Consider the following 13,100-nt stretch of genomic DNA (forward strand, 5'->3'; position numbering starts at 1 on the left):
TCGTCCTTTTTGCCCAATTCCCGGGGAATTTATGTGAACAAACTTGGGTCAAGCTGAAGGTTCAGTGAACCCGTCGACAAAATCATGCTGAAAATTTAAAAAAGTCTGATGGGAAGGAAGTTACGAGAGGAAACCCTTCGACGGATTTGGTGAGTGCGTGTGGCTCACCAGGAGGGAGGTTGGTGGAGTTGACTCCAGTGGGTGCAGCCGTTCCTATCACGGTGGATATGCTGGTGGGGGCACTGGCCTCGGAGTTTGAGAAACAGGTTGGGAAGTACTTTGAGAAACAAGGGCAAGCTCTGCCAGCATCTCTAATGGAAAGGATCCTTTTACTTGCGGGATCGGAGGAGGGTAACACATCTGGAATCTATGGGCGGATCCTTTCAGAAGAAGTAAGCTCAGTGGATGGAGTGAAAGTGAAGTGGGAGGAGGATGTGGGGCCTGTAGGAGATGATGGGGTGTGGAGTGAAGTACTTGACAGGGTGAACTCCACGTCCTCGTGTGCGAGACTGGGCTTGGTCCAGCTCAAGGTAGTGTTTAGGGGACACCTAACCAAGGAGAGGATGAGCAGTTTTTTCCTGGATGTGGACAATAGGTGTGAGCGGTGTTCCAGAGGTCCGGCCGGCCAACCACACACACATGTCCTGGTCCTGTCCCAAACTAGTGAGCTTTCAGGTCTCCTTCTTTAGTACCATGTCGGCGATTATCAATATCGAACTGGAGCCCTGCCCTGTGGTTGTCATATTTGGAGTGTCGGACTTGCTGGGGCTGCAGACGGGGGAGCAGAGGCAGATGTTCTTGCCTTCCCCTCGTTGATCACCCAGAGGTGAGTCCTGCTCAGTGGAGGTCTCCAACCCCATCAAGTGCCCCAGCATGGTGTGGGGATCTAATGGAATTTTTATACTGAAAAGGTTAAATACACCGTGAGGGGATCAGTCCAGAGTTTTACTCAAGGTAGTGGCCTTCTATTACTTACTTCAAGGAACTGGTCACTCTCAGTTGCTGTGGCGGGAGGGGGGGGGGGGGGGGGGGGGGGGGGGCTGGGGGGGGGGGGGGGAGATTGGGTGGTAGGGGGGTGGAGTTGTCTTGTGTCGGATTGTGTTTTGTTTCTTTTTTTCTTGGTGGATGTTTTGGGGTTTTATAAAAATTTGTATGTTCTATAAGAATTTGTAAAACTGAAAAACTTTATTTTTAAAGCAAAGATGATGAATAATTTCTAAAGGAAATTGGATGGGCAATGCAGGGTCACAGAATGGGACCCACTCGACACTGACAGAATTGCTCAACAGAGTGGGCATCGACTTGAAACGTCCAATGGACTCCTCGTCTTCTGTTATAAATCTGACTGGAAATATATAACGTAGCTACAGGACTATATTACAAAACCAGAATAATCAATGTACTTTATTCCAGAACAATCAATAATATATCTAATCTGTGCAATAAAACAACACCAGACAGCTCTCTGTCCTCATAGAATCAGAGTTTTACAGCAGAACAAGAAGCCCTCCAGCCCATCATTTCAGCATCAGCTATCTAGTACCTATCTATTCTCATCCCATTTCCCACCACTTGGTCCACAGCCTTGTATGCTTTGGCCGATCAAATGCTCCCTGCTCTTATATTCTGTACCTCAGCCAATAGAAGCATGAATCCCATAACCCGATGGATTGAATGGCCTAATTCTGCTCCTCTGACCTATACTCTTATATACCCTCGTGACCACCTTATCTACCTGTCCTGCTGTCTTCAGGGACCTATGGACATGCACACCAAGGTCCCTCTGGTCCTCTGTACTTCCTAGGGTCTGACCATTCATTGTATATTCTCTTGCCTTGTTAATCCTCCCAAAATTCATGACCTCACACTTTTCAGAGTTAAATTCCATTTGCCACTGTTCTGTCCATCTAACCAGTCCGTCCACATCATCCTGTAATCTAAGGCTTTCCTCCTCACTATTTCCCACACCACCAATTTCTGTGTCATCTGCAAACGTACTTACTTCCTACATTCACACCCGATCATTAATGTACACTACAAACAACAAGGAACCCAGTACTGATCCCATCGGAATATCACTGGACACAGACTTCCAGTGACAAAGACAATCTTCGACCATCACCCTCTGCCTCCTGCCAGAAAGCCAATTTTAGATTCAATTTGACAAATTGCCCTGTATCCCCAGGGCTTTTATCTTCCTGACTAGTCTTCTGTGTCAGGCTTTATCAAAAGGCTCACAGAAGTCCACTTAAACTGCATTAACTGTACAGCCTTCATCACCTAGTCACCTCCTCAAAAAATTCAGATCAAATTTGAAAGACCCGATCTCCCCCTGACAAAACCATGTTGACTATCCTTGATCAATTCTGCCCCAGAGTTTTTTTCCAATAGTTAACGACCACTGATGTCAGACCAAAATCCAAATCGAAACAAAATCCTACCAACTCTCCTGGCCTGAGACAATTCACACCTCTTTAACCTGTGATTCTCCCTCTCCCCAGTTGTTCCGTCTGGACCTGCAGACTTAATTACCTGCAAAAACTTGTATTCAAAGCATTGTATTGCAGCTTAGACTTTGTCTATATATATGTTTCTGGAACCCACCTCTTCGTTCACCTGAGGAAGGAGCAGTGCTCCGAAAGCTAGTGATTTGAAACAAACCTGTTGGACTTTAACCTGGTATTGTAAGACTTCTTACTGTGCTCACCCCAGTCCAACGCCGGCATCTCCACACACTGAAGTTAGACTCACTGGTCTGTAATTTCCTGGTATTTTCTTACTTCTCTTGAATAATGGTACTACATTATCTGTCCTCCTGTCCTCTAGCTCCGCTCCTGTGACCAGAGAAGATTTGAAATTGTCAGATCCTCTTCAATCTCCTCCCTTGCTTCCCACGGAGGCCTGGGGATTTAAATAAGTCAACAATTGAAGGTCAGGGGTGACACGGTGACAATGGATCGCATTGCTGCCTCACAGCGCTGAGGTCCCAGGTTTGATCCTGGCCTCAGGTCACTGTACATGTGGGGTTTGCACATTCTCCCCATGTCTGCGTGGGTCTCACCCCCACAGCCCAAAGATATGCAGGGTAGGTGAATTGGCCATGCCAAATTGCCCCTTAATTGGAATAAAGAAATAATTGGATACTTTAATTTTTTTTTTTTTTAAAAGCAATTGAAGGTCAGAATTTGAAAAGAAATGGAAAGGGGGAGAAAAGAAAGTGTTTTACTCCCAGATGTTGGAGACAGGAGGAAGTTTCAGTCTGTATGAAGATCGATATTCACTCAGACAGAGGAGCAGCAGCTTTGCTGGGCAGACCAGTGGAGGAACCTCCGTGCAGCCATTGACACAAAGACACTGATCTGCTGCAGGCCCAGCGTATTTCCGTTCCTCCCCAGGTTTCCATTGTTCCTGTAGCCAATAGGGGGTGGATTCGGGCCCCACGTGGGGGTGGGCGGGGCTTTCACCGCCGGACGCACTGAGCTCATTTCCAATCTGCAGCATTTTGTTTGTCCCAAACTGACTGCGAACGCCCCTCCATTCCTGTGACGTCACAATGCAATCCTGTACGAATCACTGAATAGAAATCACTCTGAAGCTCAAAATGTCACTTCCGTCCTTTAGACGTCACAGTGGATCACTTGTCCAATAGGAATAACTGTGAGGCTCAAAATGTCACTTCCGCATTGTGACGTCACGGGGAGCCTTGCCGCAATCAGCCAATAGGAATCAGTCTGCTCCATAGAATGAGGACCGGAACAGGAAGAAGCACACGGGAAGTTAAAACAAGCATTGACTTCTGCCCCCGGCCTCGGTCCACCAGACCTGAGAAAGCCGACCTACATACATTGCAGGAACGAAGGTGAGTTCCATGCCGCAGTAGTGACCGAAGTCCATGTGGACAGGCGAAGACCAGTGGCATATTACTCAACAAGACGGGCTTGTCTCGCTGCGTGGCAGTTCTGGACTGCGCAGCATGGGCGGTCAGGGTCAGCGAACCTACAGTAATGAACGGAGATATCATTTTACACACCAGGCATACCATTGTAGAAATGTTGAACAACAGTAAGCTCAGATCAGTCTCAAACCTACAACAGGCCCACTGGGAAACAGTGTTAATTCCTAATGATGTGGAGATGCCGGTGTTGGACTGGGGTGGGCACAGTAAGAAGTCTTACAACCCCTGGTTAAAGTCCAACTAGCTTTCGGAGCTCAGCTCCTTCCTCGGGTGAAAGTTCACCTTCAGCTGAGGAAAATTCAGCTCCTTCACCTGAGGAAGGAGCTGTGTTCCGAAAGCTGGTGATTTGAAACAAATCTGTTGGACTTTAACCTGATGTTGTAAGACTACTTACTTAATTCCTAATGATAGATCAGTGGTCATCATAAAGGACACCGGGGAAAACCCTGCAGAAGGAATCATATACACAGGAGAGTTCTATGTATACTCTGAGATAGATGAGGAGGTAAGTGGTATGATAGTAGAAGAAGACCCTCTAGAAACCCCAGAACTCACCTGGATGCAGATGGAATGAGAAAATATGTCAATGGTCCCCACGAACCGGATGGGCATTAGTAGATGACAAATTAAGAAAAGTCCTCTCGGGAAGGCTGGAAGAAGCACTGTCAGCAGAGGTGGCTGAATTGATGGTTTTCACTCCGGCCCTGATCATGGCCAAGGGGAAGACGGTGAACATATACACAGATAGTAGGTATGCCTTCAGGGTCGTGCACAACTATATGATGGCATGGGAAAGGAGAGGCGTTGTCACTTCTGGAGGAGATAGGATAAAACAACAACAATGTATAGAAGCCTTATTGGAAGCCACAAAGTTACCGTGACAGGTAGCAGTGATAAACATTAAGGCCCACCAGAAGACAGAGACACCCCAACAAAAAAGTAATGAAGCAACAGACAAGGCGGCCCAAATTGCCCTGGAACACGACATTCCCGTCATAAGTGCCCAGGTAGAAGATGTCAGTGTTGAATAATTACACAAAGACATATCAAGGGAAGAAAAGGAGGAATGGGATAAAAAAAGGAGGGAAGCCAGATAAGAAAGGGATCTTGAGGAAGAATGGAAGGGTAATTGCCCCTGCCTGCCTCAGGCAGACCCTCCTTGAATTACACCATAGTATGGACCAGGCAGGAAGAGAGGCCATGATACACTTACTGGAAAGGAATGGTGGTGGCCAGGAATGGGGAGAGATATAGCTAAGCACTGTCAGAGATGCATCCCATGTGAGCAGTACAACCCGGGGCGCCCCGTAAAGATCTGGGTGGCACATCAGCCGAGACCAAAGGGACCCTGGGAGAATCTCCAAATTGACTTTACTGGATCACAACCCCCGAGCCAGGGAGAACGATACTGCCTAGTAATAATTAACCAATTTACCAGATGGGTGGAGGCATTCCAAACCCGCGACTGCACAGCCACAACCGTGGCATGAATATTAGACAAGGATGTGATTCCTCGCTGGGGGATACCCTTGCAACTAGATTCGGACCAAGGAACACACTTTACTGGAACAGTAATGAAGAAAACATGTGAGTCGATGGGGATTGAACAAAAATTCCACATCCCTGACCATCCCCAAAGCTCAGGAATGGTAGAGCAGATGAATAGGACCCTAAAAACTGCCCTGACAAAGGCTCTAGGGGAGAATCGGCAGCAATGGGTAGATGTGCTGCTCATTGTCCTAATGAAGTTAAGAGCGAGCCCAAACCGAACAACTGGATTATCATCCTATGAGGTGACGACGGGATGAGCTATGCAACTGTGCAGGGGATAATAACGGGGAGAAGAAATAGTCCGATAAGGGACAGGACGCGTAGATACATATTAGAGCTCAGTATTCAGTTAAAGGAAATGCGGCAGCCAGTGTGGACTGGGCAGGAGACAAAGGAGAAAAATCTGGACTTATTTTGGACTGCATTCCCTGATGTCCCTACAGCAGAGACAAAGGTGATGGTAAAGCCTGGGTTTGCCCCCGATGGACAGGACCGCATCAAGTCCTGATCAGTGGGGATACCTGTGTATGTGTGAACATAAAGGGTATAGGACGATGGAAACATTGGGCACAATTAAAAGTATACCGAGAGTAAAAATATGTATTTATGTTCAAATCAGGTAACTCCACACAACCAAAATTCCGAAAAACTGCAGAAGACCCATGATGTTTGCTGTAAGAATGATAATATGTGTGATGGTAGTAACCGGGAGTAGACTCCCAACGCAGGATTAACGGGACTTGCATGTAAATACCTACTTGTACATGTCATGTTTATATGCGAAAGGCATAGATGTCTCTAGCTGTTGGGTGTGTGCCCATGTGCCAACCCATGCAAAAGGGGGATTACCCCTGAGATCAGTGCCCTTTAATATAACGGAGGTGGCAGCGTGAATAATTAAGCAGAACGAGACGCGGGGGAAATCGATGGACGATATCGCGGGGATAGATATATACGCCATACAGCTAGAACAATGGAAGAAGGCAGGGTACCATCTCAGGTGTGTTCACCGGGTTTTACCAACCCCGGTATAATTTCACCCAAGCTCCACCATGGTTCGCAATCACTGATATGAGGTGGACTAATGAGGTGTTATGTCTGCAAAGAACCCCAACGGGATGGCCCAGGGTGATTAGCGTGGGACACAGCACATGCCGATGGACATATGACATCTCCAAGGGATATGCATAGCTGAAAGAGTTGCCCAATAACACATACCCAGGGGCAAGAGAGTGGATCTGGGTAGTGACAATGGGAACTAATCCGATGCGATACACAGCATATAACGGTACATTATAATGTCCACTTTATTTGTGGACACAAAGCTTACCCATGGCTCCCAGTAAGTCGACAGGATCCTGCTACTTAGGATATGTTGTTCCCTATGTACACCACATACGGACCCTGAGAGAGAACCCAGGCCTTACAGAAAAGAGATAACCGAGACACAGCGATACTTTGGAATTTTACTCCCCCCCCCCCCCCCCCAACCCCACCATCACCACCATAGGAGTGGCCTTTGCCATAAAAGAACTACGAAAGGTCGCTAACATTCTGGAAGAAGTGGCAAACGATACTACCGAGGCACTGATCGAGATGAGCACCGAAATGGTAGCAATAAGGACAGTGACACTGCAAAACCGAATGGCCCTAAATTACCTCCTGCTTAGTGAGGGTGGAACTTGTACCAGAATTGGCTCCGAATGTTGTACCTATATTCCTGACAGCTCGGAGAACATCACTAACCTTGCGGATCATATCCACCAGGAGGTTAAAAAGTTACATGAATCACCGGGGAATGGATGGTTAGATTGGTTACTGGGAGGATCCTGGTGATCATACCTGACACATGGGCGAGTCATAATCCTTGTAATATGTTGTTTAATTATTGGATGTTTTAATACTTGCTGTAAAGTCATGGTGGCTCAGATGATGCCTGTTGCTAGCACAGTGACAGACGATGAGACTGGAACATTGAACCCTTTGATATGTGCACCTGGCAACAACAAAGATGACAGAAATATCGAACAATGTGTGGAGGACTTCATGTGAAGGGTAGTTGATGAGCTACAGGTAAGGTGTAGATACGGAACATCTCTGAAGCCGCATGCCCCAAAGGCCGTATAATACACACCCTGTCACCTTCGAATGTATGAACACTGAATTCTGCTGAACACAAACTTTGATGAAAACAAGTGTCCCCTGACCAGGTGCATCCTGTGTATGTAACTGACCCATTGCTCCACAACCACAGGAGCGAGTGACCAAACTCAAAATAGCAACCAAAAGAGGAAGAGGCCCTCTTTGTGCATCACTACCTGAGACACCATGACCAATATGTAATCACAAATGTAAAGAGCTGATTGGAACAATGTAACCTGTTGTTGAAAACTCACCACTATTCTTAGAAGTCCCCCTTTTCCAAAAAGGGCCGACATTCTAAATAGTGAACAGGGATTCGGTGGGTGCTATTCAGGTCAAACTATATTTTCAAGTTATCCCCCGGTATAACCCATACCTTCACTGAAGATTTCATTTACTTACCACTTAGTAGTATCGATCCTGGGTCCCGCATTGTAAAGTAAGTTAAAGTAGACTTTGGAATAAACACTATTTCAGGTTAAAACTTTTAAGTTATTTTATTATTATATATTTTTTCTTTTAAAAGATGCAATCACTGTCTTTACAGAAAAGTAAAAAGATCTTGCTTCTGGATCCTTCTGGTTGGTTGAAGGGACCTTCAGGCCCAACTTGACAATCTTTTTAAAATCTGGTCTTCTTTAGATGTATTCGCTGGTTAGCTCGGTTGCTATGTCCTATCTTTCCCATGTACCGAGCTGTGAGAGCTGGCTGTCTCTGAGCTGACTCTGCCTCCTCTTTAAATTCTAGTCTTCCTTGGATGTATTAGCTGTTTTAGCTCAGCTACCTTGCTTTGCCCCATGACCGAGCTGACTGTAAGCTGACTCTGCTTGCTTCTCTTGTCCCTTCTCTCTCTCTCTCTCTCTCCCTCTGGTTCTTGTAGTTCCTGCTCTGGTCTCTGGGTTTATATATTTTTCAAGCAGTTATTAAGTTTTTATGTCTTTATTGTAAAGTAACTTTTATTTCACTTGGATTGTAAAAGGTACCTTTAATCTGAATTTTCTAACACACGACTAAGTATTCATTTTGGGCATGGCCTCAGCCCTCAGATCTGATTACATCGTCTTTTGTGATGTTCAAAGTTCCTTTGTGATGTTCAAAGTTCCTTTGTGATATTCAAAATGCTTTGATTGCAAGAGGGGTGTGAATCTTGGTCCCTGTCATTTCTATAGTTTTATTTTCCAATTGTGGCCCCAGCTCATAATTTTCACTTTGATTTTAGCTTTAAATTATGTTTCTCGTAGACTGATAGTCTCCAATTTTCTTTAATTTACCTGATATTAGCAAAATTTCACACCTAGTATTGTCACCAAATTCAACTGAATCTCATCCTTTCCTTTCCAGCTGCTTACTAAGATAGTTAATTTCAATGAAGGTGTGAAACATTGCTTTTAGCTGTATGCTAAAAATCCACTTGGTTATAACTTGAAAGGTTTACATTTATCACCTCATCCATGCTTTTCCAGGTGCTTACAAAAATCCTGTCTGTTTGCTAAGTCTGTTTGGAAGAAGGAATCTGCATTTTATAATCCTGCTCTTTGCAGCTGCTATTAACCATTTGTGGGATCTTTCCCTGCATCCTCTCATGTTTCTTAAATCCGGTATTGCCAGACTTCCATGTTTCAAATGACACATCTTTCCACATTATCAATTACAAACCTAATGTGTAAGGACCTGATTGGAGAAATGTGATCTGAATGTGTTAATCGGGGAATCGATTGGCTACATGTAAATGAGTACACAAACTAATTCCGCTTTTTGAAACTGTATATTAAACCAGCGTAAGCCCTGGCTCGAACGGGAAGATGTTTCCACGGGGTCTGGGACTCTTCTCCCAGAGCTCTGTAACAATACATTGCTTCTCTTGCTCACCAGAAAGGTCTATTCGTGAATATTTTCACCCAACAGATTTCCAGTCATAACGTCGTCGTGGCACAGAAGGACAACTCGAGTTGATGTCGACCAATTCTGTCAGTCTGGAGTGGGTCCCATTCTGTAACCCTGCAGCATCCATCCAATTTCAGTTAGAAATTATTGATCAGCTCTGCTTGAGGACCCTCACTGGCAGCAAGTTCAAGATCGTGATCAATCACAGCCCCCTGTATCTTAACCATCTGAAACAATCCTGAACATTAAACACAATTTTAGTCCAGTTACATATTTCCGTTAGGCTGGCAGCCTGCTCAAATATTTTCAGATGTCTGTGTCCTGGACAGGAAGTAGTGAGCATGGATCTGTCAATCAGCCTGAATCAGCACCTTCAGGAGAATTGGGAGGGTGAATATTAGACACAGCAGAGTGAGAATGGAGGGAGAGTGTGTGGGATGGAGATTTACACCTTTTGGGGAATGAGAGGGGAAAGAATATTCCAGAGAAACTAGAATTGTCTGTTCTGAATTTCTAGCATGTACTGACAGTGATGACATTTGTAAATTCCTTTACAGGATATTAGAAGAGGAAGAATTCCAGACAGCAATCTCAAACCAAACCTCACGTCTCCATCTGACTGAGTCACTCAATTCACCGGGACTTGAATATCATCGGCCTTTGAATCGAGAAGGATAAGGATAAAGGTTTATCTTCTTTCTGCTTCAGAAGGTTTTAAACATAAGCGTGACTGGACCATGGAGAAACGGTGGCAATGTGGGGACTGCGGGAAGGGATTCAGATTCCCATCTGTACTGGAAACTCATCGGCGCAGTCACACTGGAGAGAGGCCTTTCACCTGCTCCACATGTGGGAAGGGATTTGCGCTGTTATCCAACCTGCACACTCACCAGTCAGTCCACGTCAGGGAGAAGCCATTCACCTGCTCCATGTGTGGGAAGGGATTTGCTCTGTTATCCAACCTACACAGGCACCAGCCAGTCCATGACACGGAGAGGCTATTCACCTGCTCCACGTGTGGAAAGGGGTTCAGTTATTCATCCCAACTGCTGACACACCAACAAATTCACACTGAGGAGAGACCGTTTAGCTGCTCTCACTGCACAAAGAGGTTTCGAACCTCAGCCTATTTGCTGACGCACCAGCGAATTCACACTGGGGAGAGGCCATTCACCTGCTCTGATTGTGGGACAGGATTCACTCGGTTATCCAACCTGCAGGCACATCAGCGAGTTCACACTGGGGAGAGGCCATTCACCTGCTCTCAGTGTGGGACAGCATTCACTCAGTTATCCCACCTACAGGTACACCAGCGAATTCACACTGGGGAGAAACCGTTCACCTGCAGTGTGTGTGGAAAGGAATTCATTCAGTTACACAACCTGCAGGCACACCAGCGAGTTCACACTGGGGAGAGGCCATTCACCTGCTCTCAGTGTGGGATAGGATTCACTCAGTTATCCCACCTACAGGTACACCAACAAATTCACACCGGGGAGAGGCCGTTCCCCTGCACTGTGTGTGGAAAGGAATTCACTAAGTTACCCAATCTGCAGGCACACCAGCGAGTTCACACTGGGAAGAGGCCATTCACCTGCTCGGTCTGTGGGAAGGGATTCGCTCAGTTAGCCACTTTGCAGGCACACCAGTGTCTTCATACCGGGGAGAGGCCATTCACCTGCACCGTGTGTGAGAAAGGATTCACTCGGTCAACATACCTGGTGAGGCACCAGCAAGTTCATGAGTGATGACAGGGGTTGGATTCTGCTGTAAGCACATCAGCGCCTATACTTCCTCAGGCAACTAAGGAAATTCGGCACTTCCACATTGACTCTTACCAACTTTAACAGATGTACTATAGAAAGCATCTTATCTGATTGCATCACAGCCTGGCCTGGCAACTGCTCGGTCCAAGACTGCAAGAAACTTCAGAGAGTCGTGAACACCGCCCAGTCCATCACACAAACCCGCCTCCCATCCATTGACTGTCAACACCTCCCGCTGCCTTGGGAATCCTTGTAAATTTCTGTCTCGACGTGTATATACAAATTTTGTAAATGTTATGTTGTTTTTTGCATTTGTGACTCGGGCTGGTATGGATGGGTTCTTCCCTGAGGTTGAGGACAGATGTGAGAGGTACAGGAGGGGACCTGTCAATCATGTTCACATGTTTTGGGTGTGCCCGAAGTTGGGGGATTCTGGCCATTGATTTCCGAGGTGGGGCTTTCTGGTGTTTCGGATCTGCCAGAGCTGCTGGAGGGGAAGTGGGTCTTCACCACTATGATTGCCCGGCGGCGAATCTCACTGGGTTGGAGGTCGGTCGCCCCACCGAAGGTATCGGCATGGTTGGGGGATTTGGCGGAATTGGAGAAGGGTTCTCCGAGGGTGAAGAGGGTTCTGCGTAGGACGGAGGGTCTTTCTGTCTCTATTTAAGGATATGTTTGTTGCCCGGTGGGGGAGGGGAGGGGGGGGGGGGTGTCAGTTGGGAAAAGGATGTTGGGGTAGTTTAGGGAGAAAAAGGGGGAAAATGAGAAACTGTTTGAAAGCCAACGGTATTTGGTTGTTGTTTGTTTGTATAATTGATTGTATTTGGTATAAAATACATACATTAAAAACACAAACTATAAGTCTAATGATCTTCTCCATTGTTGGTGAAAAAACCCATCTGGTTTACTAATGCCCTTTCGGGAAGGAAATCTGCCTCCTTACCTGGTCTGGACTACATGTGACTCCAGATCCACAACAATGTGGTTGACTCTGAAATGGCCCAGCCATAAAGCTGTAAGAATCTGCAAGGATGTTTATTCCATAGAATGGAATTCTACAGTACAGAAGGGGGCCAATCGGCCCATCGAGTCTGCACCAACCGTACCCAGAGCAGCTACCTCAGTCTATTCCTCCGCCATATCCCCATAACCTCACTTAACCTGTATATCTTTGGACTGTGGGAGGACTCCAGAGCGATGGAGGAAACCCATGCAAACACGGGGAGAATGTGCAAACGCCACACAGACAGTCACCCAAGGCTGGAATTGAATCCGGGTTCCTGGCACTGTGAGGCAGGAGTGTTATTAAGAATGAAACCGGACTATTTGCATGCCAAACATCAAAAGCAGCAATCAACAGACAGAGCTAAACAATCCAACAACCAATGGATCAGATCTGAGCTCTGCAGTCCTGCAAGTAACTTTGAGCCACACAAATGGCAGGCAATGACCACCTCCCTCATGAGAATCTAACCACCCCATTTACCCCACTAGCAACATCTTGGGGGTTACCATTGACCAGAAACTGAACTGGACTAGCCATAAAAATACTGTGGCTACAAGAATGGGTCAGAGGCTGGGAATCCTGTTGTGAGTCACTCACCTCCTAACTCCTGAAAGCCTATCCATTATCCAGAGGTCAGGAGTGTGATGGATCACTCTCCAGTTACCTGGATGAGTGCATCTCCAAAATTAGAGAATCACACACACTTCATGTGTCAAAAATAAAATCTCATCTCTCTCTCTGGCTCCTTTGCCAATTACATTGGAGGGACTCACTTTCTGATAAAAGAGTCTGTCAG

The 13,100-nt window shown here is 46.2% G+C and overlaps 1 protein-coding gene across 5 annotated transcripts in view; it reads right to left on the reverse strand.

Annotated features, from left to right (window-relative positions):
* LOC140422059 (uncharacterized) overlaps positions 1 to 13,100 on the reverse strand; it is a 222,637-nt gene that overhangs the window by 5,802 nt on the left and 203,735 nt on the right. The window contains exons 1-2 of one of the 5 annotated variants that reach the window (XM_072507045.1): positions 3,227 to 3,552; positions 2,708 to 2,834 (exon numbers count right to left, since the gene is read on the reverse strand). The exons of 1 other annotated variant lie outside the window; for it this stretch is intronic. The gene's annotated coding sequence lies outside the window, so the exon portion shown is untranslated. Of the gene's footprint in view, positions 1 to 2,698; positions 3,553 to 13,100 lie in introns of those variants that run through there. 3 more of the 5 variants (XM_072507042.1, XM_072507047.1, XM_072507044.1) reach the window with 3 other exon arrangements.

This window comes from Scyliorhinus torazame, chromosome 5 (assembly GCF_047496885.1).
Source record: "Scyliorhinus torazame isolate Kashiwa2021f chromosome 5, sScyTor2.1, whole genome shotgun sequence".
Taxonomy (NCBI): domain Eukaryota; kingdom Metazoa; phylum Chordata; class Chondrichthyes; order Carcharhiniformes; family Scyliorhinidae; genus Scyliorhinus; species Scyliorhinus torazame.